This window comes from Capsicum annuum, chromosome 7 (assembly GCF_002878395.1).
Source record: "Capsicum annuum cultivar UCD-10X-F1 chromosome 7, UCD10Xv1.1, whole genome shotgun sequence".
Classification (NCBI taxonomy): domain Eukaryota; kingdom Viridiplantae; phylum Streptophyta; class Magnoliopsida; order Solanales; family Solanaceae; genus Capsicum; species Capsicum annuum.
This window is the reverse complement of record NC_061117.1, coordinates 27,884,346-27,912,059: the sequence shown is the minus strand read 5'-3', so window position 1 is coordinate 27,912,059 and position 27,714 is coordinate 27,884,346. Positions and strand designations below refer to the sequence as shown.

Below are 27,714 nucleotides of genomic sequence, written 5' to 3'. Positions count from 1 at the left end.
AGGAGTATTAAAAGACTTAATTACCCTTAAAATAACTCAAAACAGAGTGTTTTTGGCACCTGAAATTGACTTAGGCGGCACCCAAGTGATTGCCTAAGCTAGGTTAGGCGGCGCCTAACAAATCGCCTATTCTTGGGTTGGGCGGAGCCTAACCAATCGCCTATGCTTACTGTCTCTCACGAAAATGGGCATAACTTTTTGCTCGGGTATTGGATTAAGGCAAAATTGGTATCGTTGGAAAGCTAATTCGATTCTCTACAATTTAGTGGGTCTAAATCAGCTAAAATACCACATTAACATTGAGTTATACTCATTCAAAGATGACCCTTGCAAAATCGAACACTAAAACTTGATGGATTCAAAAACTCTTAGCTTGTATTACCTTAAGTGACTCATATGAACATGCTTTATGCATCATAAGCTATCCTATCACTAGGATATTCATTTTAAGTCATGTACTCAAGTATGTACCACAGGATAGGAGATTTCATACGTAGGAATACTTATTCACTTCCTAGCTTAGAAACATGCGGGGTATTACAATTTTGGTCAAACCTAAAAAAATTTTAATCTAAAAAGTAAAAAGCTGAGGGTATCCATTTCTCAATTTTTGCTTTTTTAATCCACTTTTAGCTTTTTTTTAAGCTCTTTTTAATTTTACCAAACACCTAAAAAAGCTAAAAAAGTGATTAAAATCTAGTTTGACCAGATTTTAATCTTATCCAAACACCCTTTTAATCAGTATCAATGCCTATTATTTAAAAGGTAATGAAATAATGGTACGTATGAGTTATTGCATGTTAGTTGAATATGTTAAGTTATTTAATGTGTTAGGTATCATATTTAATGTAATATTTAATATGTTAGTCATCCAAAAATGTTATCTACGTTATGAAATATATATGTTAATTATGACATATGTTAAAATTATCTAATTATTACATATGTTGGTTAAATAAGCCATTATTAATTATGAACTATGTTATCTTACTAAATGTGTTGTTATTTATTTGTTAAATATGAGAAGACCATTTAAAAATACACAAGCTTTTAGAGAAATTAAAATTTTTTTAACTAGTTACTACCCAGAATATAACAAGTTAAATAAAACAAAGGAAAACCCCCACAGATTAGCTTACTTAATAACCTTAATATCTAGCAATGAGGCAAAATTAATAATTCATTTAAAATCTAGGAGAATGAGATACATACCACCTAGTTATGATAAAATCAGATTTTGGTATCCACCAAAATATTATAAATATTGTATAGATGAATAACATAATAAAATCACAAAAATATAAAGAACTAAAACAAATAATATCTGAAAAATGAAGAGAATTAAAAACAAGAAAAGAAAGATTATAATATAACATGATTGTTGGAGTATGCCAAAAATCAATAAAAGCCAAAAGAAAGAAATATCATATTTAGATTCACAAATAGATAATCTAGAATACATATATCAACATGATCTATATACTATTAAGTAGATAAAATAAACAAAGAAGAATTTATAATAGATGAAAAAACATATGAAAATCACGAAGGATTCAAAATAAGAATAGTATTTTCTAATTTAGGAAGAAGATATAAGAAAATAGGTGAACATTTATATTTAATGTTAGAGAAAGAAGAATTAAAATTAGAAGATAAATTAACAGTCATCGTAAGAATAGCAAGAAAAAAATGAAGAAATAGACAGGAAAAAAGAAATAGATAAAATAAAACAACAGACTACAGAAGAAGTACAAAAATAGAAGAAACTAAAAATAATAGGATTGCTGAATTAGAAAAAGAACAGCAAATGCTAAAAGAGCTGTATGAAAAAAAATAGAAAGAAAAGAAGAAAAAGATAAAGAATAAAATTTTTTAATTGAGATAAATCAATTTAAATAAAAATTAGAAAATAAAGAATTAGAAACTAATGAAATACAAATAAATACAGTAGATGCTGAAGAAACAGATAATTATGATTCAGAAGATAGTGAAACATATACAAAAATCTTAACAAATATAGAAAAACTAGAAATTAATGAAAAACAAGAAGTAATTAATAAATAAAACTTAGAAAATACAAACACGGAAATAAACACTCTTGATGAAAAAGATGATGAAAATATAATACCTAGTGCATCAGAAATGAGAAACCCTACATATTATTATAAAGATAAGTTTAAAAGATATAACCTAAGGGATGAATATAACAAATGGACACCAAAACAAATAATTAATAAAAATTATAACTTCTTAGACTTAGACTGTGTAATAGATGTAGATAAAACGATACAATTATGGATAAGATATATAACAAAACAATTATTAGACAATGGTATAAATGCAACAGATACACCAGAATATATACAAAGAATACTAATAGAAACAATAAAATTATAGTTTTTAAATTTAACTGAAGATAGTAAAAATGTATTAAGGGCTGATAAAAAAACAGAAGGAATAACAACAACTAAACTAACACCTATAAACGTATTGAAAAAATATGAAATAGCTATAAAAGATGAATTTAGTAGTATGACAACAGAAGAAGAAGAAGAACAAAACAAAGAAAAAGATACAAATAGAAATTTAATGTTAAAACTAGCAATATGTAATATGTGCTATATATATGAATATACGTGTGCATTTAAAGAATACTACTATAAGGGAGCATATAATATGGAAGAAAGTAAAGAAGTAAGAAGATTATATTTTAGTAAATTACCTGAACCATTTAGTTCAAAATAATAAAGAGTTGGGATGAAGCTAAAATAGTAGATACCCTAGGAGCAAGAATAAAATTTCTACAACAATGGTATATGAATATATGTGAAAAATACAGAGAAGAAATAAAAATGAAAAAAACATTAATAAGAAATTTAGCATGTTGCAAGTATAAAATAGCACCCCAATTTGGATGTGAAGAAAAATATTAAAAGAAAAGAAAAAGACATAAAAAATATAAGAGATACAAAAAATCAAAATATAAGTATAAAAAACCAAAAAAAAGATATTATGTAAAAAATTATAAATATAACAGACCGTATAGGAGAAAGAAATCTATAAAAGAATGTATTTGTTATAATTGTGGAAAACTAGGACATTTAGCTAGAGATTGTAAAATGCCTAAAGACCCAAAAACAAAATAAATATCAGAAATAAAGATAGAAAATGCAGAATATATGCAAATAGATTATATAGATTACGAGTTAGAAAGTGACGATAGTATATATGAAATTTCAAAAAATGAAACAAATAATGAAATAGGTAGTAAATCAGATGAATCAAATGACTGAAGAAGATATAAAAATAATAACAAAGGAAGAATATTTAAATGAAGAAGGAACAAATCAGAAAATAATATTGAATAATAATATATTTGATGAGATAAAAGGAAAAGAATTAGATTTAAGTGTAGAAAAAAATTTAAAATACCAACAATAAAAAACATATTTAGTAGACGAAAGGAAGAATACTACGTAGTAAGCCAAAAGGAACATGTAATAGACTGTAGATATGCAAAAGGTAGAGCTAGTATACCACTGGTAACAAAAAGAATAATTAATAAAGAAATAAATGATATAAAAAGTATATACCCAATAAAATATGTACATCTTGGAGGAAACAGAAATATTAATAAAAACATGTTTTAGAGAAGAAATAGATACACCAATAGAATTATATTTAACAGATGATAGAATTATAAAACCAATAGAAAAAAGTATAATAACTGCTATAAGAGGAAATTTAATACACCAAAAATTTAAATTTATAATAAGTGTGAATTATTCAGTAGCAATAACAGATAAAAACATAGATAAATCATTAGTATTATATTGAAAAATATCAGGAATAGAACTAACCCTAGGAAGTAAAATATTTACAGCAAGATATAAAAATCTATATGTATTAATAACAAAACATAAAATAACGAGAATAAATAAATAAATAAAATACAAATAGAAAGTCATTTTGAACAATTTGTAAAAACAATTGATAACAATGATTATAGTTACAAAGACATGAATATAGAAGAAGACTTAGAAATAATAAATGATAGAATAAGCACAACAAAAAGAATAGGTTTTGAAAAACCAGAATCATTAGGATCATCAAAAAGAACAAATTATGAAATAACTTCAACAGTTAATTTAACTTAATATTATATAACGGGAACAATAAATGGAAAAAAATATTAAATACTCCTAAATACAGGACATGAAGAAAACCATATAGCAAAATACCTAGTGAAAAATGAAGAAATAAAATCTAATAGTAATATATGCCCAAATCTACCAAGAAGTTTAATAACTATTAAAGAAACAACTGAAAAGAAAATAATAATAGGAGTTAGAAAAATAAAAATAGAATTTGAAATAAAGGAAGATATGCAAAAAACAGACACAATATTAGGAATAAAATGGGTAGAACAAGTAAAACCCTACAATATAGAACATACACAATTAACCATAACCTATAATAGAGAAAAATTGTTGATAAAAAGAACATTAACATGAAAATATATGTACTTATGAAAATAATAGTAGAAGGATATTATAATAGATATTATACATCTATGATAGACACAGGAGCAGAAGCCAACTTATGTAGATATAATTGTTTACCAGAAGACAAATGGAATAAGCTAAAAACACCAATAGTAGTCAAAGGATTTAATAATGAAGGAAACTTAATTACCTATAAAGCTAGAAATGTAAAAATACAAGTATGAGATAAGATATTAACAATAGAAGAGATCTATAATTATGAACTAACATCAAAAGATATACTTTTAGGAATACCGTTTTTAGATAAACTATACCCACATATAATAACTAAAACACATTGGTGGTTTACAACACCATGTAAACAAAAGGTAAGAGCAAAAAGAGTTATTAATAAAATAAGAAAGAAAACTGATTGGATAAAAGGATGTAAAGTATAATTACGACGAAGAAGATAAAAAACAACTACAGAAAATAAAAATAATTTGTAAGGAGTTACCCAAATTACAATTTCCAGACGAAAATAAAAAAATTACATATATAGTAGAAGCAGATGCAAGTGAATATAATTATGGAGGAGTACTTAACTATAGATATGAAGAAGAAAAATTAGAACATCATTGTAGATACTACTCAGGAACATTTAATGAAACAGAAATAAAATGGGAAATAAATAAAAAAAGAGTTATGTTCATTATATAAATGTTTATTAGTATTTGAGTCATATATTGTATATAACAAGTTTATTGCACGAATAGATAATACACAAGTACGATGGTGGTTAACAAGAAAAATACAAAATTCAGTTACAACGAAGGAAATTTGGAGATTAGTATTGAATATATTAAATTTTATGTTTACAATTGAAGTAATCAGTACTAACAAAAATTTTATTACAGATTACATATCAAGACAAAGCTACACAGACTGATATAATAGAAGATGATGCTTTAGAAAAGATACTCAAAACCCTAACTACACTTTCACTGAAAGTGGACAGTATGAGTAATGAAATAGAAAAGGTAAAGACTAATTAAGTTAAACTGAAGTCTGAAGCTATGACTCAGATAACTCAGCAGTGTGCAGAGCTATATCCATCGGAAGACAATAAAATTTCAGAGATAAAAGGAGATGTTGGGACACTCCAAAAAATCCATAACGTTTATCAATCTACAACCACAGGTACAAGCAAAGGAGTTAGTGGACAAAAATATCAGAACATGAACATGAACAAGTTATTTGAAAAACCATTTATACCAAAAATGCAAAAAGACCCCTTGTTCATACCCCTACAAACTACCACATACCAAGAAAGTTTAAACCAAGATAAAAAAAAACCTATAACCATATAACTCGAGCATACATAGAAAATATTCACAAAATACAGAATCACCTAAACCTTAGACCCAGAGCCACAAATATCCACGAACCAAACACAGACTATATAACCCAAAAACTACAAGGTTACAACAAGTTAATCGCATTACCAAAAACTAACCCAAATTTAGTTAAACCTATTTCAGTTATGGACTATTAAATACCATATATACTCAAGAAGGAGATGAACTAACGGCTTTACCAGAATTATATAGAGCATTCGCCACTTATAAGAAAATAACTAAAGTAAATCTATTTTTTATAAAGTTTTATACTGTACCAGCAGAGATATTATATGATGAAATTAAACTAGTTATACAAGTTGTTAAAATAGGATTAACCAAAGATATGATTATACCGGAGGATATTGTTCAACAGCTAGAGATACCTAAAGTTGAGATACCTGATATTTATGCAAATAAGCGAACTATAGGAATAACTACAATTATTCAAGAACTAGCAAAGAATTATCTCAATGGAAATCCCATATGGAGCTACTATTCGAGAGACATATTAATAATCTATTCAAATTCAAGGGAGCTACGATAGTCTGATATGGAAGAAGTTAAACAATGGATTATGACGTTGCTCAATCCAGAAAAACAACCATATACAAGGGCAATTAAAAAGAAATTTATTTTAGAAGAATTATTAACCAGATATTGCAAATTAATAGGACATAAATATTCAGACCACCTATGCTCAAAATGCAATGGAGAAAATAATGTGATTCCAGAAGTTCAACTAGAATAAAAGAATAAAAGAACACCAGCTGGAAGATAGAAAAAAGATAGAAAGCAACCGAGCAATGAAGGAATAAAGACAAAAGACAAAGAGACAAGATAATAAAAGCTATGAAAATGACATGTATAACTTTTTAAATTTGGATACGTAAATTATTTGTATAGTTTTTTGACTTTTTGGCAAAGGCCATTAATTAGTTTTGTCTTTTTAGGATTTTTTTGTAAAGATTAGTCTTTCTACTTTTGAAAAAGTAGGATAAGTGTAAAGACTTTTTGTAAAGTAGGAATAATATATAGTTTACATGTAAAGTAGGAATAGATAAAATAGTTTACACGTTTTCATCTTTGTAAGATTATAAATATGTAACCCATACGGCAAATCTAAGGCAAGACTTTCATGTATTGAAAGCAAGCCTTCTTTCTTGTACACAGAAACTTTTGAATATTTAATAAAAACAGGTATATTTCTAAGGAAAAGCTATGGATGACCAATGCACAGATTTATCAGATCTACCAGAACAGCTACTTTCATTTATAATTATGAATAGCTAAATTCATAAATTCCTGACAATCCTGATATAACAAAATAAGCTCATATTAGTTACTTTATAGTAGAATTATTCGAAGAATAGCATGCTAAAAAGTTTATTAGCAAAGTGGAAAAGGAGAAATATTTCCAAGAACTATGCCAACCTAAAGGTGAGATCGGTGAGGCAAAGAAGCCATGATAGGGGAGTAACCAGAGTAGAGGCACTGTTTAGGAAAAAAGTATCCAGATTACCATGCTAATAGTGATCGAAGAACATGTTATTTAAGAATAATCTAGTATATAGTGATCTAAGATGATCATATTTTGTTATGTATATGATTGAAGGAAATATTTTGAAAATAGCATCATATGAAGAATGAATATTTACTTATCTGATGAAATGATAGATAAATTTAAAATACTTGTTTTGTATATACTTAAGGAAATAGAAATAGTAGATATAAGAAAAATTATATACGAAAAGGTATTTCATTTTAATGAAGAGTTATTAAGTTCTATAGAAAACTTACACATATATAATGATAGCTACTGCTCATATTTAGATAGTTATTATTCAGACGGATATTATACAGATTAAAAAATGATAGAATATATTAGAAAAGTTAGAGAAAAATAAAGTTGGCTATATGAAGAAATTAATTACAGGAATCAGCTTAAAAAAGAAAAAAAACAATTAGAAGAAAGATTATTTAGAATAAAATTAACCTTAGATATGGAGCAAATAAGATTAACAGAAATACTTATGAAAAAGAATCTACTTGACTACATAAAAACTAGAAATATGAAATACATAATAGATATGTTATATATCAGAGCTATGTTAAGTTACCCGCACTCCGCACCCCCTACAATTGGTATCGGAGCCTTGTTATTTAAAAAATATACAAGTAGATATGTGTTAATTATGAGAAATGTTAGAAATATCGTGAGTTTGAAGTAGAAGTAAATGGTCAATTTAATTTGCAAATAATTATGTAAAATAATCTCCAACTATTACTTTAAATCTGAAACCAAAATTTATGACCAAATGAGGCTTTAATCGACCAAATTAAAGTTCCACCAATAAATGTTATAGTGAAATGGTAAATATTTTTTCATTTTTAATCAAAGTTTTCATGTTTGAGATACGAAATCATCTTTATTAGAAAATGATTTTCTAATGTGAAACTTTTTGGTGGGAATTTGAAAAAAGAAATTGACCAAAGTTTGTATAATGAGGATCCCCTTTTCCCATTACCAACAACTTCCATCCAAGTAATGGAAACTACTTTTTTCATGTATCCTTGGTTTGAATACAATTGTTGACATCAACCTTAGACTCATAATACTCTTTCTTTAAAGAAACAAAAGAAGTTCATCGAGATTTTCTTGGAACAAAGTTATTAAAGTTACCGTAAGATGGATTAAATATATGATCATGAAATTAATAAAGAGTTGCTTTATTACTCAACTAATAGTTATTATTTCAGTGAAGTACTTTCTTTTTGAAGAAAATTAGAATCAAGAAGAAAATGGACATTTTGATTATAAAGTAATACCTATTAGTTGAATGATTATTTGAGAAATCAATATACTAAACATTTGTTGCCTCGATATAAATACGAGTGTGATCACATAAATGTTAAATATATTAGTCCAAATAAATATTATGGATTAATATAAGTATAAATGATTTAGATCTACAACCTAACTTTCCTTTATTACATAAAATCCCACAGCCCCAAACTAATTATAATATTCAATTTTTACATTTTCTCTCTCTAAAGCTCATATACATGTCTTAACCACTCAATTCTTACGCATATTGCCCCAAAATCTGCCTATATTCAAGGATCATTAATCCAACAATTTTCCAAGTTTGAAATTACATACATGTGTGGATCAATTTGCTAAACTTCAACTTTCATCTTACTTACAAACTCCATTAATAATCTTCTTCAATTTTCTTTTCGAGGTTAGTAAGATTTTTCATTTTTTTCTACTTTACTAATTCAAAAATAGACGAAATTTGTTGTTGCTTATGTTTCATTCGATAAATCTTTCTTGGTAATGGACGATTCTCCATTTTTCGGTTTAGGACTAACCCAATTAGAAGATAAAAAATAAAAAAAATCTTGTTTTGGATTTTGTTTTAGGTACTCTTGATAATGAAGACCTAACTTTCAGTGAAAACAGATCCAAACATCAAAACGATCCGAAGAAGATGAAAAAAAGTGAAGAATCATAACGACCACGTCTTCCAAAGGTATAGTAATTTTGTTGTTGAAACTGTATTTTTTAGCCAATTTTTGCTTTCTTATACATTATTATATAAGACTGTTTTGTTGTTATTTCAACCATATACATAGCTTAGTTATGTATAGGGTTAGAGATGCCTTCTTATACATTAAATTTGTTATGTATATTGTCATGACTCGAACCAGGGCCTGGCCGTGATGGGCATCTCAAACCCTCCAAGGTCTGAGATGACCCCTAACCTTACCTCAAGAGCACATCAGTAATAATAACCAACGGAAACTAACCAAGATAAAAGAGAAATATATGAATCCAAAAGAAAGTTTAAGAGTCAAAACCACATCCACAATGATATACCAATGCTGTCCACAAAGCCTCTAATCCAAAGAGTACTAACTAAGCCGTGACATGCCCCTGGCTAGAACAAAGAAATCCAAAAGTACTAAAAAGCTAAATGAAACTAATAGAGAAACCAAGACTTTCGAAGGATGGAGTACTCACCACTTCACGACTAACTAATTGAAATATCGAATCATCTAGCATTGCACAGGGTCATAGGAAAATCCTTCAAAACCTATATCATGAAATAATGTAGCATCCGAGGATGATCAGTATGATAGGTATTGGCATACAACCCAAGAGAGGGGATAAAGTAATGCATTTACCAATATTCGGTCATAAACTACTTGCACTATAGTTATACATATATATAGGATGTTGGAAATAGAGGCAAGGAACATGAAACATAATCATTTGAAAACTTAAGCCTGAACTGTGTATCTCATAGCAGCCTAAAGGCACCACGGGCTATATAAGTTCAGCTCCCCTTGCCAGAAGGGGCCCAATCTATGTTAGCCGCATGTACCAAGAAATTAGATAAAGACATCAAGGTGATAGCCATCAAAAATATAATGTGTAAATAGACATAGTGGTCACAAACGCCCATCGTCGAAAAATGTGGTTTCCAATATTGGCTCCCCCGGGACTATATTTTCTCGATGAGCTACACATTTCTTTTTAAGCCCAAATTAAAATAATTTTATACATAACATCAACCATTAACTATGGAGTCTTTTATTATGGCATTCCCAAATTGGTATTGTCATATCAATAGAACTGCAAGTTATTTCACTTATGACATACCATAACCAATCAACCAATGAGACTTCAAGTTTCGGTTTAAAATCCAAATCATAGCCACAAAGGGATTTCAAAAACCTTTTCATCCGTTTATCCTTTAATGCAATGCAATATCTCAAAAGACTAGTTAAAATTATGTAGAATCCTTATTCAAAGCTAAAGTTTATAATGTGGGTTGAGTTCACATCATTGCCATGCACAAATTCATCAATATTATGAAATCTAATATACCAAATTCCACCATTATCATAATACACAAATTTAGTTCACAATCCATCATTTAATACATGAATAAACCACTAAAACAAATAGTATCATAATCCAACAAAACCCTCAACCCTAGTTCAAAATCAACACTTAAGAACACTTAAATAACAATTGAATTATGCAATAGTATAATATTTAAATTAGAAAGTGTCCAACATGCCTGAATATCAGAAGAATTTGATGAGAAACTAGAGTTTGAATGGTCGGAGGATTGAACTCTTGATAAAATCCTTGATTTTCTTAACTTGGGAGTTGGAGAGGAGAAGTGCAATATTAAAGATTGATAACTGATGGCTAATGGGGTTTAAAAGGTGTTTTAAGTTATTTAATGGAGCAAAGGACCAAAAATCCCTTGCTCCAATTGAAAAAAAAATACAACTGGGAGATTTGTACCCAGTAGTGTGGCACGTCCTTATCGCAGGGCATAAGCAACATGCCACACCCTTATTGCGGACTCTCACTAGTTCGGGGTCCCAAAATGTTCCAAGCAGTTTCCAAAAATACTCGCTCAATTCATCCCTTTAACATCCCTTATCATGAATCAAGTTAAAATTTATCATTAAATACGAGGGAGGGTCCAAAATAAATTAGTTGAAATTTATGGGGCCTTCCATTACCCCCCCCCCCCCCCCCAGGATCATTCGTCCTTGAATGAGAAGTTAGTACGCCCTGAGAACGATAATAAAAAGAATATAACGGGAATTTAAGAACAAATTCGAAATGCAATAAGAGAAGTAAAACTCATACCTTAAGCACCTTTGTCCATCGTTGGAAACAAGAATGGTATTTAGCTTTCATATCCTCTTTTGACTCCCACATAGCCTTTTCTACTTTTTAATTCCTACAAAACACCTTTACTGAAGCTATTTCCTTAGTCCTCAACTTTCAAACTTGCCTATCCAAGATTTCATTCGTTTTTTCTCATAGGACAACGAATCCTTGACACCAATCTCTTCAAAGGGCACTACTAAGTAAGGATCACCTACATAATTTTTCAGTACAGACACATGAAACATGGGATGAACCAAAGTCAAACTTGCCGGTAATTCCAACTCATAAGCAACATTCCTAATTTTTCATGAAATCTGATACGAACCAATATAACGAGGGTTGAGTTTCCTCTTTTTCCAAATCTCACGACTCCATTCGTAGGAGAAACTTTAAAGAATACCCAATCATCAACTTCAAATTCCAACTCCCCCGCCCACATCCACATAAGACATTTGGTGACTTTGAGTAGTCTTTAGTCTTTCTCAGAACACTTTCACCTTTTCTGTAACTTGGTGAAACAAGTCAGGCCCAAAAAACCTAGTCTCACCCACCTTAAACCATCTAATAGAAGACTTGCAACTTCTACCATAAAGATGCTTAAAAGGGGCCATTTGGATGCTAGAGTGATAACCATTATAAGCGAATTCAATAAGAGGCAAATAATCAACCCAACTTCCTTTAAAGTCAATTACATAGGCCCTTAGAACATCTTCTAGAGTCTGAATCATATGATCAACTTACCCATCCGTTTGAGGGTGAAAAACAGTATTAAGGTTCACCCGCGTACCCAACTCTTTTCGAAACAAATGCCAAAAATGAGAAGAGAACTTTGTACCTAATTCAGAATTAATAATAATGGACACTATGGCCCCATACAACCTAAGTATCTCTTGAATGAATAACTTAGAATAATCCTCTCCTAAGTAGTTGGTTCTTACAGGCAAGAAGTGAGCAGACTTAGTCATTCAGTACACAATGACCCAAATAGAATTATACTGGTACTGAGACCATGGAAGACCCGTGATGAAATCTATATTAATTATCTGTTACATCCACATGGGCAATTCTATCTCATACAAAGTACCACATGGCCTTAGATGCTCAATTTTGACTTGCTGACAGACCATACACTTAGCAACAAAATTTGGCACATCCCTCTTCATATTATTCTACCAATAGATCTCCTTCAAGTGATGATACATTTTGATGGAACCCGAATGAACTGTATATCTGGATTCATAAGCTTCAGTCATGACTTTTTCCCGCAATTCATCTACATTAAGAACACACAACCTACCTTGATATTTCAATATGCCATCTCCCCTAATCTCAAAAGCCATAACCTTTTGTCGACCCATATCATCTTTGATTTGCATAAGTATGGGATCTAGGACATGCTTCTCTTTGACATCATCCCCAAGAGATGATTTAACCACTTCCTGAACTATCAACCCTTTATCTCCAGAGTCCAAAAGGCAAACCCTTACATTTGTAAGTTGGTGAATGTCTTTCAATACCCCCTTCCACATGGGATAGACTCTCCATGGACAACTTGCTATGAGTAACAGTAATAACATTAGCTTTACCTGGGTGATAATGCAGGCTTATGTCATAGTCCTTAAGTAATTTGAGCCACTGCCTCTGCTTGAGATTTAATTCCTTTTGCATAAACACATACCACTAACTCTTATGATCTAAATAGATATTAACATGCACCCTATACAAATAGTGACGCCAACTTTTCTAAGCAAAGACCACAACCGCCAACTTTAGATCGTGAGTCAGGTAATTTCTCTCGTGAACCTTAAGTTTTCTAGAAGCATAAGCCACAACCTTCTCGTTCTGCATCAAAACCCAACCCAACCCCACACTGGATGCATCATAGTACACAACAAACCTCTCAATACCCTTGGGGAGAGTTAAAATTGGGGCAGAAGTCAACTTATCCTTCAATTTCTCAAAACTGCCCTTACAAGCATCAAACCATAAGAAATTTACCTTTTACTGAGTCAAACTCATCAGCGGAGCAGCAATAGATGAGAAAATCTCCATAAACCTCCTATAGTATGCTACCAAGCCCAAGAAGCTCCTAATGTCGGTTGGAGTCGTGGGTCTAGCCCGTTTCTTAACCACCTTAATCTTTTGTGGGTCTACTTTAATTTCTTCACTAGATACAACATGCCCAAGATAAGCCACCGCACTTAGACAAAATTGACTCTTAGAAAATTTTGTATACAATTCCTTGTCCTTAAGGGTTTGCAACATAGTTTGGAGGTGATTTTCATGATCCTCCTCACTTTTGGAGTAGATTAAGATGTCAACAATGAAGACTATAACAAATTGATCCCAAAACTATATAAAAACCCAATTCATAAGGTCTATGAAGGCAGGCGGAGCATTAGTCAACCCAAATGACATAACTAGGAACTCATAATGGCCATAACAGGTTCGTAAAGCAATTTTGGGAATATCAACCTCCCCAATTTTTAACTGATTATAACCTGAATACAGATCTATCTTAGAGAAAAACTTAGCATCCTAAAGTCGATCAAAGAGGTTATCAATTCTAGGAAGAGGATACTTATTTTTCACAGTTGGATTTATTTACCTAGCGATAGTTTATACACATCTGAAGTGACCCATCTTTCTTTTACATAAAAAGCATAGGAGCACCCCATAGGGAAATACTAGGATGGATGAAACCATTATCCAGGAGATCTTTAATTACTCTTTTAGCTTTGTGGGAGCCATCATATAAGAAGGAATGAAAATAGGGTAAATATCTGGTAGAGGATCAATCCCAAAATCTATTTCTCTGTTGAGAGAAATTCTAGGAAGATCATTAGGAAGAACTTTGGGAAATTCATTAACTATAGGGACAGACTGCAAAGTGGGAATTTAAGAGTTAGAATTCTTAACTCAAACTAGATGAAACAAACACCCCCATGGATATCAATTTTTGAGCCCTAAGATAAGAGATAAACTTCCATTTGGGTACTAAGAAAGTCCCATCCCATTCAGTTACTAGTTTGTTAGGAAAATGAAAAGTGACCTTTCAGGTTCCATAATCCAGAGAAGCATAACACGAATAAAGCCAATCCATCCCCAAGATCATATCGAAATCCACTATATCTAGCTCTATTAGATCTACCAAGGTCTTCCTATGAAATATGGATACCACACAACCCCTATAGACTTTTCTAGCAATAATAGACTCACTTACCAGGGTAGAAACAAAAAAAGGTTCAAAAATACTTTTAGGACCAAAGCCAAAGTGTACAACAACATAAAGAGTCACTTAAGATAGGGAAGAATTGAGATCAAGCGAGAAATAAATGTCACGGGAGGAAAGTTGTAACATACCCGTAATAATATCTAGGGATTCCTCAGATTCTTAATGAGTGAAAAGTGAATAAAGGTGATTCCGACCAGTTCCCATCCCTGAAGTAGCACATTTTGCTGTAGGAGCTGAAGAAGTGGCAACTAAAAACTTATTAGCTCTGGGGGCAACCCTAGTTGAAGGATAATTTCACCGTAGATGACCAGGCTGACCATAATTAAAGAAGAAATTCCTCCCTTCATCATAATAACCATGATGAAGCTTCCTACAAAAATAGTAAGAGGGGTAAAGTTGGCTTGACTGAGCTCCACTAACCTCAGATTGGGCACCCTGGGCCTTAGGACTAGTGCTTGACTGAAAACACCAATCACCTGAAGGTTTAGGATAAGGAGCACTAGCCTATAAATAAGAATTTCTCCAGTCTCCTTCTTAGGCCATTTCCTACCATTCTTTCTACTATTCTATTGATTTTTACCCTGCTCTACGTACTTAAACTTCTTGTTGTACGATTCTGCCATTTTTACCTGCTTTATCTTCTCATCTTCCGCCTGTTGTATGTAAACTATTAGCCTTGATATGTCCATATCATTATTCAACATAGCATCACAGACTTGAAGCAAGATTCCAAATCTGGGACATCATACTATACACAAACTCAGGGGCATAACAAGATAGTTGGTTAAACTTCAGTGCATACTACTTAAAACACTCATCTTACTCTACTTTAAATTTACAAACTCTTCAGCTTTGGCATCCCTCAACTACTAAAGAAATAAATGAACTAGAAAAGCATAGTAGAACTCATCCCACACGAATGATTCAACATCTTTACCCCTCAACCCTTTTCACTCATCATACCATTGGTAAGCTACTTCTTTTAACTAATAAGCTACAAACTCAACCCCTTCTGAATCACAAACATGCCTCACCCTAAATATCTTCTATATCTCATTAATAATCCTTTTAGGATACTCCTTAACCCTAGAGCCTATAAAGGTTGGGGAATTCAGCCTTATGAACTAGCCCACCCAATTAACCTCGGATGAACTGGAGATAGGACCGACATGATCAGGAAAATGAGACTGTGCTATCACAATTTGAGTAAGCAGATGGATGGACTGTCGAAATTCTGCAGTCAAAATATCTCCCTGTGGGGACTGAGTAGCATCAATTTGGCGATTCTAAGGAGGACTGGTAGGGATCGATAAAACCCCAAGTGGAATAGTATAGTTAGTAGTACGGGCCCTATACTGAGTCTGCATTCTATGAGTAGGATAGGCTTTCTCTACACTTGCCCTAGTTGGTATGAAGGTTCCAACTAAGTTCCTAAGGCTATCAAATCTTCGTGGAGGCATAATATGAAATAGGGTAAGCCATGATTTAGAGAAAACTCAAAGTAACTAGGCTCTCTAACACATAATAAAACATAAAGAAGGGAGACATTCTTCAATGCCTTGTAGCCTCTCCCTTATAAGTGTGGTACGTTACACATCCATAAATGGGACTATACTCAACACAATTTTGTAGATACCCAAAGACCCTGAACCGTGCTCTGATACCAAACTTGTCACAACTCAAACTAGGGCCTGGTCGTGATGCGCATCCCAAACCCACCAAGGTTTGAGATGAATCCTAACCTTACCTTAAAAGCACATTAGTAATAATAAATAGTGGAAGCCAACTAGGATAAAAGAGAAATATATGAATCCAAACAAAAGTTTAAGAGTCAAATCCCATCTATAATGATATATCAATACTATCTGCAAAGCCTCTATCCAAAGAGTACTAACCAAGTTGGGACATGCCCTCGATTATAACAAAGAAATCCAAAAGTACTAAAAACCTAAGTAAAGCTAAGCCTTTTGAAGGATGGATGGCTCACCACTTCATAGCTGACTAATTAGAATATCAAACCACCTAGAACTGCACAAGGTTGTAATAAAATCCCTTAAAACCTACATCATAAAATAATATAGCATTCGAGAATGGTCAATACGGTGAGTACTGGTATGCAACCCAAGGGAGGGGATAAAATAAATGCATTTACCAAAATCCAATCATAAACCACATGCATAATAATTATACATATATATATAGAATATCGAGAAATGGGAAAGGAACATGAAACATGATCATTTGAAAACTTAAGTTTGAACTGTGTAGCTCGTACCGACCTAAAGGCACCACGAGCTATATGGGTCTGGATCCCCCTATCGGAAGGTCCCTAGTATATGTTAGCCATATGTACCAAGGAAATGGCTAAAAAAAATCAAGGCAATAAGCATTTAAAATATACTATGTAAATAGAAACAGTGGTCATAGACCCCCAATATCGGCAAATATGGTTTCCAATGTTGGTTCTCCAGGACTATATTTTCTCGGCGAGCTACACAACTCTATTTAAGCCCAAATTAAAATAATTTTACACATAACATCAACCATTAACGATAGAGACTTTTATTATGGCATTTTCAATTTAGTATCGTCATACCAATAGACTTGCAAGCTATTCAAATTATACCAAACCACAACCAATCAACCAATGAGTCTCCAAGTTTTGATTTAAAATCCAAAATCATAGCCAACAAGGGCTTTCAAAAACCTTTTCATCCGTTTATCCTTTAATGCAATGAATATCTCAAAAGACTAATTAAAATTATGTAGAGTCCTTATTCAAAGCCAAATTTTATAATATGGGTTGAGGTTCATATCATTGCCATGCCAAAATTCATCAATATTATGAAATCCAATTTACCAAATTTTACTATTATCACAACATATAAATTTAGTTCACAATCCATCATTTAAAATATGAATAAACCATTAAAACGAGGGAAAAATCATGCTAGAGTATCACAATCCAAAAAAACCCCTCAACCTTAGTTTAAAATCAACATTCAAGAATACTTAAATAAAAATTAAATTATACAATAATATAATATTTAAATTAGAGAGTGTCCAATGATGTGCTATAGAAATATAACACTTTCGGCGCTTCAAATGATGAAAATATGCAAGTTTCTTAGGTTGTTTTGTTAGATATGACGTGTTTGGGTATATTTTGTAGAGTACTAGGTTTTGGATACTAAGTTCATGGAAAATATGAAAAATGGAGTTTTTGGCTACTTACTTGATTAATTTTGGGTATTCGTGACACTTTCCAAATGTTCGTGACCAAGACAGGTGATGAAAGTTAAAGATTTACTATTTGGTTGCAAGTATTGGAAGGACTGACACTTACCTATGTCTACATATCCACCACATGTAGAACATGTGGCATATGTGGTCTATATAAGACTAGGGTAAGTACTAGAATTAAAGATGTAGAGACTGAAAGAGGTTGAAAAGATCTTATGACACTTACCTATGTCAACATGCGCACCGCATGTAGTATATATAGACCTAATATGGGTAGGGTAAGTATTAGAGGTTAAAAATCCTGAGAGTTGAAGGTGCAAGAAATTTTTCTAGCCCTTATATGTATCTATATATGTCTAGGGCCAAGCAACATATGGCACATATGCCCAAGGCCTGGCCACATGTAGACACAGGTAAGTGGCCACCAACCCCTTTTTGTCCTTTTTTGTTTGGGATTCGATTTTAGGGTTTACTCATGTACTATAAATATCCTTTATGTATTTTTTTAGTATATGTTATGTTTTTTTGATACTTACCACCATATTTTGATTTCGAGATTCAATTTTAGTCTTGGAATTCTCTTGTATTGATTTTGTTAAAGTTTTGGGTTTTATAGTTGTGATTATTGTGATTACATCTTATGCTTTCAATCATGAATATTGTTGATTTGTTCATAAGCATGAGCAACTAAAAATCCTTATCTAGAATTGTGGAAACCTTGGTGGATTGATGACGTAGGGAAAGTGCTATTGTTATTTTGAATCGATACCCCTACATGCATTGTATTATCTTCACTTTAATAGTTATTCTAGTGGTTTCAAACATTAGGATCCCACCTTGATTATTGCTACTTACTCCAAAAGAGGAGTAGTGACTAGGAAAAGATACTGATAATGGTACTTTAGAGTTTAACTGTCGATCCACACTTCTAGGTTTTATCTATGTAAGACGGTTAGATTTCATCTAATAACTAGAGACTCAAAAGGTAATAGTTAACTCAGATCAAGATAAGAGTTAGTAAAGCAACATCTTGAGACCTAAAAGGTAAAGAGTGAAATTCGTCTGCTCGTCCAAAAAACTGTAGATAATACATAACTTATTGATTTTGCATGCAAGGTATCGAGTTGGTTCAACATAGCATGATAAGCATACAGAGTTTAGAAGCCAGGGGGAACACAATCCTAGTATTCACTTACGACTGATTACGTCCAAAGTAGATATTTGCTACTTGTTCGATATTGATACTCAAAACCCCCATTTACTTTTCCCATTTCATCCATTGATTATAATAACTGAGAGCCGTGAGTCCACATATTCCCTTGGGATTTGACCCCAACCTTTACTGGGTTACTATATTTAGCAGTGATCATATCATCTTCTGAGAGGAGGTATAGCTTGGACGTTACTAAACTTTGGCGATATTATCGAGGAATACAGTGTTTATTTATGAATTGAAGTCGTTGAAGGTGTTGAGTTTTTCTTTTTGTATTTATTCTTAGTTGTCCATACACCGGTGTATGCCTAGCACTCAGAGTAGAGGCAATCCCTTACTCCCACTGAATCTGAATCCAGAGAGGATCCTACAAATACCTAGTAGGATGGAGAAGTCAAAAAGAGATGATTTGCCTCCCCCTCCTCCTTAAGAAGTTTAGGAAATTATTGATCGATAGACTGGTGAGCTTTTAGCTTAAATTGAAAATAAGAAAACGGTAGTAGAAGAACCTCAACGCATATCTTGGGAGGCAGAGTTAGCTGAGCAGAGTCAGGCAGCAGACTGTCGAGCAGTACATAGTAGAAATTAGAATAGAGTCAGAGAAGGCCAACCTCAAGTGATCCCAGCATATTAGTATGTTCAATAGTGTGAAGATGATGAAAAAGATCTGGTATATATTGTGCCGGCAGATGTTGAAGCCATCATTCCACCTGTTTTTCCCCTTAATGTAAAGTTCAAAATTTCTAGTGCTATGATTCAGCTTTTATACTTAAAGGGCATGTTTGCAAGGTTGCCTAAAGATGATTGAAACATGCATCTAGAAAATTTTACTAGGATTTGCACTCCATACACCATTCCAGTGGTAGATTAGAAGGCACTAAGATTGAGGTTGTTTCCCTTCTCGCTTACTGAAGAAGTATATTTATGGCCAGGGGAACTTCCAAGAGTGTCAATCACTACATGGAATAAGTTACGCAGATAATTATTGAACAAGTTCTTTCCTTCATCTAGGGTATTGTAGTTCAAGGTTGAGATTTATAATTTCAGACAACTATAGTCATAATCTATGTATGAGGTATGGTTCAGGTTCAAGAAGAAGCTTAGCATGGTGCCCAACCACTGGATTTTAGGGACAAGCTTATTGGAGATCTTCTATCGAGACTTGACGATTAGTTTTATATTAATGGTATATACTATCTCTTGAGAAGCCTTCATGAGGTTATGATAGAAGATGGCTTTAAGTATTATCGATCAAATCTCATTAATTAATCGAGGGTGGCAAACTCAGGAGGTTGAAAGAGGTTCTAACATTTATGCCATTGGAGCTTCTGGTGAGCAGAGAATAGCTAAGGATGTTGTATCTCAGGAGATTTCACTATTAAGGATAGATATTGGTAAGTTGGCCAAATAATTTTCAATAATAAATTCCACAAAGGTTAATGCTGTAAAGGCACATGGTGAAGATTCTAAGGTATATGAGTCTAAGTTAGTGGATAAGGTAAAGTATGTAGATCATCTGTTGGTGTGTTTCTGAGCCTAAGGGCAAGGTAATCAAGGTCGGAACTACTATGAGGATAGATACAAATACATCCATTTGGCAGATGAGATGAGGAATTGAGAATAGAAAAGATGTTGACAAGCTGATGAAGGGTTAAGAGAGCCAGGAAAATTGCCTTAAAAGAAATCATGGTTGATATTTAAGGATTGGCCTAGAAGGTCGAGTCATATTCAACTGCTATTAAGCAGTTAGAACAGTAGTATGGGCAAATCTCTGCCACTTTGGCCCAACGACAGACAGGTGCCCTTCCTAGTGACACTGTAGAGAATCCTCCAGCACTAGCTCATTGTCTTGATATTAACACTAGGTGTGATTCCCCACTTGATGAGCATTTTCTATCGGCTACTAATGAGCTAAAGAAGAATAATATTGTTGTGAATGAGCCACCTAAAGCTAAATTTGAGAAGCTGATTTGTAGTGATGATGATTTTAAGAGTGATAACAGTGACGACTGGGTTGAAGAAGATATCCAAGATATAGTGCATCAGTTTATCACGAATTTTTATGCACCATCAGTAGAAAAGAAAGGGGACCCAGGAGCAGTCACCATCCCATGTTCTATTGGACCTTATAATATTAATCAGGTTCTATGTGATTCAGGAGCAAGAATAAATATAATTCCATTGGGGATATACAAGGTGTTGGGGTTAGGAGAACTCAAGCCTACATCTGCAAGGCTTTGATGGCTGATTCACCTATTAAAAAAGAGCCAGTGGGTATTGTGCACACAATAGAAGTAAAGGTGACATCATTCACTTATCCAACAGATATCATGATTTTAGATGTGAAGTGGATTCTCACTCTCTGATTATCTTGGGTAGACCATTTTTTGTCTATTGGTTGAGTGTTGATTGATATGGACCTAGAGGAGATCACCTTCAAATGGAATAATGAACAAATAGTGTTGAATATATGCATGAAAGTTCAGTAGCCTGATAATGTAAGAGTGGTAGCAGTGATTAATACAGTAAATGATGATGTGATTCCAACTAATGTACCTATTGAGGAGAGATTAGGGGTAGAAACATTAGCAGCAATTGTTTACACCTAAATTTTTCCCTCCACAACTAAGTTATTCTTGAGTTTCTTTAATTTTCAAATAAAATACAACGTTTATTTCATCCGAATAAAAACTTTTCAAAGTATTTATCGAACTAATTTTGCTATTTTAAGTGGCAATTAGATATTATCGTGTTCAATTTATGAAAATATATAATTTTGTTTCATATATAATTTTGTCACTTAAATAGTTATTTTTACGAAATATCAGATTTTAATCAAGGATTATCTCAAAAATAAATTTAAATGATTAGAATCTTGATTTAAATATATTTTATTCTCAAAAATAATTTATTTGCATACATATGTGCTTGATTTTATTAATTCAAGAACCTCGGGATTAAATGAGGTATTGATTCGTATGAGATTTTAATTTAATTTTGGCCATAATTAAAATTAAATTGGCCACAATTACAATGCAATTGGTCAATTAATCTTTAATTTGACCAAAAATTAAATGAAATTGACTAATCCCTAATCTATTTGGGGTTATTTCATAAATAACCCCCAAAATTTCCTAATCTACCAAATTTCACAAATAAACCCAACTCTCCTCAAGACCAGCCCATAACACCCTTAACCAACACCATATCAGCTTTAAAAGCGGCCTAACCAATTAGCCCAACACAAATCCCTTGACCAGACCCACTTTCTTTTTCTTCAACAAAAATTGATAACAAAAACATCAAAACAGTGTACAACTTCCAAAAAATCCAACAACAACGAGAAAACAATAACAACAGTACAATACACGTCCAACAACCCCAATTTTGACCCGACATCGACGAAACTAGCTCCACCCAATTCAACCAAACTCGATCCCAATGACCCAAACCGATAACGATCCGATATTCTCGAACAGACAACAAAAACAAAATCCAAATCTGAAATCCTTTCAAATTTAGAATACTTGTACAATTTCATACAAATATAGATGTTAAACCATATCCTCAAGATGGGAATTCCAAAAAAATACCAAAATTACCATCGACACTTTTTGTTCCATATTGATTAAGGCTCAAGAATGATCCCTAAATCCTCTCTATATAAATATCTCATTGTAGAGCAAAGATGGACAAGTCTTAAAGGTTGAGAAAAAGACTTTTGAGCAGAATTTATTTTCTTCAGTAAAAAATATTCTCGATAAAAGTCATCAAAATTCTCAGAGTGGCGGTGAAGCTTTCGGTGGTGGTCGAGGTTCCGGAGAAGGCTCGAGTCCCATTTTACTGCTTCAAAATAGGTAATCTTTTTTCCATTTAATTTTGATTTTATTTTCTCTTCATTTTGTCGTTCCATAGTCATTGTAGTATTTAATAGTCTTAAATACTGGGATTATTTGCTGTAGATGCCGTTGATGGCCATAGGATTCATTTGTGATAGCTGTTGTTATGTCATTTTCATACTGCAGTGTTTGCTTCCTTGTCAATTTTGTATAGTTTTGATTTTGCTGTTTTGAACTCCCTGTCTCGTATTAATCTCACTGGTTAGCTGTTAATTCCCTTTTAGTACATATTGCAAACATTATATTTTTTGTCATTTGATTCAATATCTTTCATCACGAGGCTTAGACTACTATTTCTATATTAACCTTGTTTAAATGTGCATTGACCTTGTTTAAATGTCCAATGTATAATGTACTTTTGATTTACTATTCTTCAATTCAGTTGTTAGCTCAATGCACCAATCTCATAATGGTGTTTGGGGTTTGCTTTTTGAAATAAGGATAACATCAATTTTCGCTAGTTTGGCATGGTGGTCTGACTTACTAGTAATATAGATGAATATTAGTTGTTTTAGTTCTTATTTATGGCCTTAGTTTGATGTTGTTGTTGTTTTTCTTTTTCCTTGCTTTGTCTTGTGTTTGTTTGGATTTCTGTGATCAATTAGAAATATTCCTAAAGTTCTTTTGGCAAATAATGTCAAGAATGGGCAAGGGATATGTTATATTTGTTACAAATCATCACGTGACCTCTCATGGATACTTGTTGACTTAAAGTTCTTAGAACTTGCAAAGAGAGGGGTAGGATGAGTTTTATGCGTCTTCTCTACAATCTTGGTCATGTTGATGTTTGGAATTGCCTAAATAGAATTTAATTCAATATTCATGATGTGGTTTTGAGGTTTTTTTCAATCCTACTCTTAAAATAATCAACCTTTATCCATATTTTTCTTTCACAATAGTTTGTTCTCATCTCAAAGATATTTGAGAAGTGTTTGGAGATTCGCAGAGAGGAAGTTTTTTACTATTGTACTCCTTTTAGTCACCACAATAGGAGATTATAACACTTTGTTTAAAGGTTAAGGATCATTGCTATGACTTCAAATGGTTCTTCTATTCTTTACTTCTAAGTATAATATGATGTAAGAGTTATCCTCATCTTTTATTTTATGTGAGCATGTTTCGCTAATCATTCTACTAGATATTTTTTTTATGATACTTGAGTATCAAAGTAGTAACTTCCAAAGGTCTGAACTTTCCAAAATATATGTTTCTGTGTCTATTTTCCTTTTGTTATTTCTTTTCTTGAACTTTCATTTATGCTTAATTGACCTCCTCTTTAGCTAGAATTTGTTCATTAGATAATAATGTTTAATTTGGCCGATTGAAGTTAAATTTTGCAGCTTTTCTTTTGAGCATTCTACATATTTTAGAAAGTAGTATTTGATTAATCAAAATTTGAAATTTTGTATAAATTTTTCATTATCGTTCCTTATGGTCTCCATGTTTGATTCTTATATATGGGTTTGGTTTAGGTTTCTTTGTCGTTTAGATTATTTATTTTTTCAAACACATTAATTCTTTCATTCTTTTCTTTGCATGAACCCACTTAGGAGTCCAAATGGACTCTTTTCCCTTGCATTACGTAATGGGCCATTAAGGCCCACTCTTTCAGAAGACTAAAAAATAGATCATTTGGATAAAACATTGTAATACACCGTACTTCTACCTAGCTTGAAATCATCCCAAGAATATTAAAAACTTACCTTGAAAGATAAATCCATTTGTGTACACGTGGAATTTTTAAGATTTTCACTTTTTGTTGAGTGGGAAATTGAATTAGCTTTCCAATGATACCAATTTTGTCAAAATCCAGTATCAGAGTAAAAAGTTATAGACGTTTTACCGAGAGTTGTTAGAACATCCAGGTGCGACGGGCAGGTTGATGGACCATCGATATAGTGACAGACCGTCGCTTAGACTATCGCAGCTAAGGCAGTAAGTCAATCTTCTGGTGAAGGTGCGACAGACAGGTTGACGGACCACCGAACTTGCGATGGACCATTGTCCAAGCCGTTGCTACTAAGATAGTGAGACCCTATTCTGGTTCACGTGCGACAGTCAGAATGATGGACCGTCGATCCAACTACGAACCATCGCACGAGCCATCGAAGATCCAATGCAGCAAATTCTAAGCCATTTTTAAAAGAGTATTTGAGTCTTTTCCACACGTTTTAACCCCTAATTATATCAGACCAAGGCTCATAAGTTCATTATCCATCTACAATATCAAATTAGGTTTTTCTCTCAAAGATAATCCCCATGAAACAAGATCCAAATATTCTTAAAAAAACTAAGAGATTCAAGTTCTTCAAGTTCAAGAACTTCAAAAAAAACTTACAACCCAGGTATGTGATGTGTTGATTCATGGGCTCCTTTCACCCATGAAGCTCTAGAATCTCTTTTCAAAATCCAAGATTTGTGTATTTATGAATGTTCATAATTTAAATTTAATTGAAATTTATGTTCATGATGTTGTGGGGTTTTAATTCATGTTTGAAATTATATATTCCAATGATTGACCTTAGGATGTGGTGACTTCCATAACAATCATGATAAACCCTTAAATTTACGCGTTGATTGATGTGTCCATGATTATTAGATGTGCTGATGATTGTATAACAAAGCATGCTTCCCATGCATTCGATTAAATGCCTATGTGAAGGAAAAGTACCATACAAGTATGATAATATGAAATCTCCATTTGTGTAGAAGTTTATGCATGTCAGGTATTTGTTGAAATGTCTTAGTCAATGATTTATGGATATATATGTGGCCATTGTGATACTTTAGAACTTGTACTTCATGAATTCTTCAACTTATTGTATTATGGATTGTGATGTTGGTCATGTATTCAAGAAAGTCATGCTTTGTCAGTTTCATGCTATCAAGTCCTGGGGCTACTTGTACTCGACAATTAGCTGTGTGCCTAGATCTAGTGTCATGTTTTCAAGATACTCTCAGTCAAGCCATGATTCATAGAATTCAGACAATTTCATGACCCAGAAAAACTCAGTAATCTCAGTAGTATTCCGTCAGTCAATCGAACTCAGTTAACTCAGTCCAGTTAGTTCAGTTAATCATGTTCAGTGTCTATTTAGATAGGAGTATAAATTAGCACCATGCGAACCTAAGGATGGGAACCACCTGTTATATGAGGGTGTGATTCTTAGAAGCAATCCTTGCATTCAGAACTACGTAGCTAGCATAGGTTGAGACATCATAGCCTATTATATGAAGAAAGATGAGGTGGATTAGCCTATTATATGAGGGTTCCCAGTATTATTACTAGAGTTACCTGTTATATGAGGGTTACTAACAGATTGTCCTTACTAGTGATGCGGTATTGAAACCCTTCCAATTGGGGTTACAGATTGGTCCCCAACTCAGCCATAATGGCGTATTAGGGGCTTGTTAGTTAGATGAATACTCCCCATAATTTTATAACAGAATCAGGACTGTCAAATACAGTCATTCAGTCTCAATAATAGAACTCAGATAGTTCTACAGAATTTAGGATTGTTAGATACAGTCGACTTAGAACAGTACGAAACTAAGCTAGTTCCATCAGAACCTAGACTATCATATACAGTTGCTTAGTATTGATTATTTCATTTATATAGTTATCAGTATCTCATGTTATCAGTACTCAGACTTAGTAATCATGTTATCACAAACTTAGTAACAGTTACTATGTATTATGCATGTATTGTCATATTTATGTTATTTAGTCAGTTAGTATAGTTCATGCATGTGAACCCTTTGTATTGAGCCTTCCTCACACGTATACCAGTACATTTAAATATACTGAAACATTTGCGCTATGGTATTTTTTACCATAGGTTCAAAAGCACGTGCCCGAGAGCATCAGTAGCAGAAAGTCCAGTTGATCAGAGAAAGACTCCGAGCTGCTCAGAGTTGACAGAAGTCTTATGCAGATGTGCGCAGAAAGGATCTTGAGTTTGAGATTGGTGATTATGTCTATATAAAGATCTCTCCCATGAAGGGAGTGAAGAGATTCAGCAAGAAGGGAAAGATCAGCCCCTGATATGTCAATCCCTTCAAAATTCTCAGTCGCTTCGGCAAGGTAGCTTATGAGCTCAAATTGCCTTAAGATATAGCCTCAGTTAATCAAGTCTTCCCTGTCTCTTTACTCAAGAAGAGCATAGGTGAACCAGCGGTCATAGTCCCTATTCAAAGCAAGATGTTCAGAACAGCCTCTCTTATGAAGAGATTCCAGATAAAATTCTTGACTACCAGACTCGTAGACTGAGGAACAAAGAAGTACCTCTAGTCAAAGTTCTTTACCGGAATCAGTCTATTAAGGGAGATACTTGGGAAGCAGAAGTAGGCATGCATATGAAGTATCCTTACCTCTTCTCCGCTAACTCTGATATGGCTCAAGTTAACAGTTCTCCTTAATCTTTTCAATTTCATTTCATCTTTCAGTTACAAAATAGTATTCAGTTCATGTTTAGAATTCCATTATAAAATTGGTATTAAATACCATTGCATAGTCAGACATACATTCATGTGTCAGTT

At 32.6% G+C, this 27,714-nt stretch overlaps 1 long non-coding RNA gene across 2 annotated transcripts in view; it reads left to right on the top strand.

Moving 5' to 3' along the window:
* Positions 1-27,470, top strand: part of LOC107877076 — a 41,442-nt gene extending 13,972 nt beyond the window's left edge. The window contains exons 1-4 of one of the 2 annotated variants that reach the window (XR_001676144.2): positions 9,035-9,126; positions 9,308-9,417; positions 22,958-23,133; positions 27,015-27,470. This is a non-coding gene — a long non-coding RNA (uncharacterized LOC107877076). Of the gene's footprint in view, positions 1-9,034; positions 9,127-9,307; positions 9,418-22,957; positions 23,134-27,014 lie in introns of those variants that run through there. The other variant, XR_007042663.1, reaches the window with a different exon arrangement.
* Positions 27,471-27,714: the final 244 nt, after the last annotated feature.